Genomic DNA, 4,593 nt, shown 5'->3' with positions numbered 1-4,593 from the left:
TTTTTCCAAATGTCTTTTTTTTTTTTTTTTTTTTCTTGAATTTTCTTTTTTTTTTCTGGATTCTGTTTTAATGGCTAAATTAAATTTTAGTAATCAAAAAGCATGTAAAATTAGTTCAAATCATGAAACTTGTATGACTTGTTTAACAAGTCTTATCATTATTATTATTATTGTTATTATTATTATTATTATTATTATCATTATTATCATTATTATTATGTTTATTATGTTTATGTATGTATGTATGTATTTATTTATTTATTGGAAATTCTGTGTTGTGTATTTTGATTTTTCTGCTAATCAAATGAAGGCATAAACATTTAATGCATTTTTCAATCAAATACAAATTAAATCCATTTACTTTTTTGGCAAATAAATAGTTGCACAACAGAGGTTTACTGAAAATGTAAAAAAAAATGACGATATCTAATTTGTATAACTTGTGATATTAAAGACCTTGTAAATTAGTTTTCCCTTCACTTTATTATCGTATTTTCAAATTTATTCAGATTTTGCTCTGAAAACGACAACTTCTCTCTTTCACTCAGACATGACAGGCTTCAGACACTCTGGCTTTGGCAGCATTAGCACAAGGGCTTGTTTGAGTTTGTGCAGCATTTCTATTTTTATGTGTCAATGAGGATGTAAGAATGTGAGATGACTGAAGGCCAGTCAAAGCTGTCAATCGTGATCCGACTCCTAAGATGTGCATCGTTTGGTTTGACGTAAGTGACAGCTGATGTCGCACAGTCTGCCTTGGGTTTAACCCAGGATCTCCCAAGGGTCATATTATATAATCTGACAAGAAACAAACGTAAGGACAGAAAAACTTTGCCCTGTGTACACTGTCTCCAAGTATCCACACTAAGAGAGAGTAGCTGTCATTTTGAGAAGATAAGACAAAACTCAACTTTTTCCAGTCCAATGTTACGATGTGGCAGTGTCGTAAACATCTGTGCAATGTGATTTGTACAGAGACATACCATTTTTATTAAATAGTATAAATGCAAATCCACCCCTAAACATAACCATCAGTGGACCGTACGCAGATTGTATGAAAACATACATATGGGATTGTACAAATTAATTTAAATTAGCCTCCAATTTACAAAACGATAAAATAGTTAAACGACAATGACTTCAACAACATTATAGACATGCTTGTAAGCAACATGGTGAAACATGCTAGCAATGTGTTAAAACATGCTAACAACATGCTAAATATGTTAAACCTGTTAGCAACATGCTAACAATGTGCTTGAACATGCACATTTTAGCTAACATTAATGTCCACCATTGTCAGTTTTTCTCTTTCAGGTAAACTACTCCCTTGTGAAAAATATGTAGGTATATTTTTAAAACAAGCATTTATGGTCAACTAAAATTGACTTCAATGTCATTTCTATTGAAAATTGAATGTGAGACATGCTAACAACATGCTGAAAAATGATAGTAACACGTACAACAGTGAGGTAAACATGCTAGCAACATTTTTAGCGTGCTTAACATGCTAGAAACACGCTAACAATGTGCTAAATCATGAACATCTTAACATTATAAACCAATTGCATTTAAATCTTGAAATCTTCAAACGTCAAGCTTTTAAAACCGTTTCAAACTTAAAATGACTTAAATCTTGAAATCTTCAGCCTTAAAGATTTTCAGAATACTTCAGTCTCTCTAGTTAGACTTTCTCAAGTCAGCAGAGTTTCAGCATTAGTTTTGTGCAAAAATGCAGTGTGAGAAAGTGGCACAACCGTTGATCGATGAGTACATTTTATTAAAAAAACTTTATTCTTTTTTCCTAAAAAAATCATGTTTAATTCACTGGGTTACTTTCTGTTTCTTTATAATTAATTGTTACATTTTCTAGCAATTTCTGAGCGTTTGGTTGTTTCTAAACCAGTGTAAGAGTACAAAACTAGTCTAGTTCAACAAATGCGCTCAGAGTCTGAGTTTGCCCATGTAGGCCTGGGTCCAAACTCAACACAACTTCCTTCACCTTTAATATTATTGCTACCTACAGCTCATAAGTCAAGCTCTGAGCTTTAAAGAGCCGGGCACTTCATGATGGCTTTAGTTAATGGATCAGGAGGGGTGCTGGGAAATGTCGTGTCTGAGTTGTGTGTCCACACGTGTTGACTGTCAGCAGGTCTTTTTAAGAAGGCTGGAGGCCCCTGGAGAGACGACCGGAGAAGCAGAGAGGGTTTGTGTGCAGACCAAACACTCACACACTCAAAACTATATAAACAAGACTGCTAGTTATTTCTTAGTTTGTACCCTTGACTAAGGCTACATCCACACGAAGCCAGAGCTTTCCCTAGCCGATCTTTTTTTTCCCCTCGTCTCAAGAAATATCTGCGTCCACACGAAACAACAAAACCGACACAAAACAACGTAGTATACATGCCAGACCAGCATGTGGCGCTGTAATTCTGCCACAGAGATACACTAAAAACAGAGAAGAAGACTTGGACTATGCGCTTAAACCTTGCGTGCGGTATACAAACGAGCATGGAACAATACATTTATTAATCTGTGTTAATGTTAGTTAATAAAAAGACAATCGTTCAGTGTTTGTTTGTGTTTTTGTTGCTGTTACGTGATGTAGAGGTGTCTGACTAGAGACGTAGGCTGATGACGTCATCGTTTCAGAAAATATACGTATTCGCTGTCCACACGAAAACGCAAGGGCGACGTTTTCAGATTTATCCACTCTGGGACCCGGTTTAAAAAAAATATATCGGTTTCACTTTCCCAAAACGCCAGATCCGTCTGGACGAAACGCCCATACGATACAAAATGTATGCATATAAGCTAAACGCGTCTCCGTGTGGACGGGGCCTAAAAGAAGTCACTTTAGCATACTTTTAAGAAAATAACTTATTATGGAAATAATGTAATTTAAAAGAATATACTTAAGTGAGAATTTAATGTAATGTTTTAAGACCAGGGTTATAGTTAACAAAAACTTAAATTAAAACTGTTTAAAAAAATAAATAATAATAATAATAATAAATATAATTACTTAAAATAAATGTTAAGTGAAATAAAATAAAATGTAAATAAATATTTCAACTAGTTTCCAAGGCAACATTTCTCATTTTAATGTAGTTTAAAGTAATGTACTAAAATAACTAAAACTGAAATAAAAAATAATAATAAACACACACACACACACACACACACACTCCCTCACTCCCTCACTCACTTTCATCTCTCTCTAATAGTACCTCAGTGATACTAAGATAACACTGTTTCAATCACTTAATTGCATTTTGATAGCCAATTAAATAATATGACCCACTTAAGTAGGACTTCAGGGTCTTTAGAATATGGTTAAATTTACTGCTGAATGTACTGACAAGCATTTATGATAAACTAAAATATACACGATTGTCATTTCTAAAAGGGTTGTAAATATATTAGTAATGATGAAGTTGCAATTTAGTATATTTAATATATATTAACTTTAAACATAATAACACATTACAGTCCAAATATATTTAAGTACTCTACATGTGCTTCAGTATGCTTGTCAACACATCAAAATAAGTGTACTTTAAAGCACAACAAAAGATTATTAAAACTTTCAATTTGACATTATTACAAAGTGCACTTTTTAAAAGTCTACTTAAATGTGTCAAGAAACATAGTCTTGAAAGTGTCTCTCTTTAAGTCACGTAAGTGGCCTTTTATTTTAATATTATTATATTATCTGCATGAACAGTTATTATACACTTTTAAGATTTAAAGTACACTACAAGTGCACATTCTTCTGCTCTTCTTTTCCATAACGGTTCTTGTTATTTGATGTGATATGTAATTTACCTTTGGAGGTTTCGTGTATTTCAAACGTGCTTATCTTATGTCACTGGCCAATGTAAACAGTAATCACACACACAATAGCATGCCATAATTCATAGCAGCCATGAATAATGCTTACAGTTGGTAAAATCCTGCCAGACAGTGGCGGTTGGTTGGCACGGGGGGGACAGCCCTGCAGTCACGGTCTTCCTCGTACCCACTTCCACCCTGAGCAGATCCATAACCACCATGCAAGATGTTGCGGTTAGTTTGAGCTGGGTTTGAACAGGCGAGCACATCAGAAGCTAACGACCTAAACCACTGTCAGTTAACTCGGTCATGACTTCTGAAGTCGAGGTTTTGTAACTGCTGCTCGGAGAACAAAACACATCAAAGCCCAGATGAACTGTGTTATGTAAGCCGAGTGAGGCAGCCGTCTACAGTTACACCACTGTGGTGTAGTAAAAATATACATGAACATAATTTATGCAGCCAACCGTTGCTTTGTTGGTTCATTGACATTTGAGGAATGATAAATATAGAAATTGCTGAAAAATACTTTTGGTTAGAGATCATTGCTAAGGATTATTTATTTAGTTATTTTTTTTATACATTTACTTATTGATTTATTTTTTTGTTGAACTTTGAATTATTTAATACAATTGCATACATTTTGGGTGACACGTTTGTATGTATGTATATTAGTTATTTTATATATAATTTATTTTATCATCGTTGATGTACTCCTAGTTTAATTACAATTTTAAATTCATTTTTATTGTAACG

This window comes from Sinocyclocheilus anshuiensis, unplaced genomic scaffold (genome assembly GCF_001515605.1).
Source record: "Sinocyclocheilus anshuiensis isolate Anshui unplaced genomic scaffold, SAMN03320099.WGS_v1.1 scaffold1052, whole genome shotgun sequence".
Classification (NCBI taxonomy): Eukaryota; Metazoa; Chordata; class Actinopteri; order Cypriniformes; family Cyprinidae; genus Sinocyclocheilus; species Sinocyclocheilus anshuiensis.
This window is presented reverse-complemented; position numbering follows the sequence as displayed.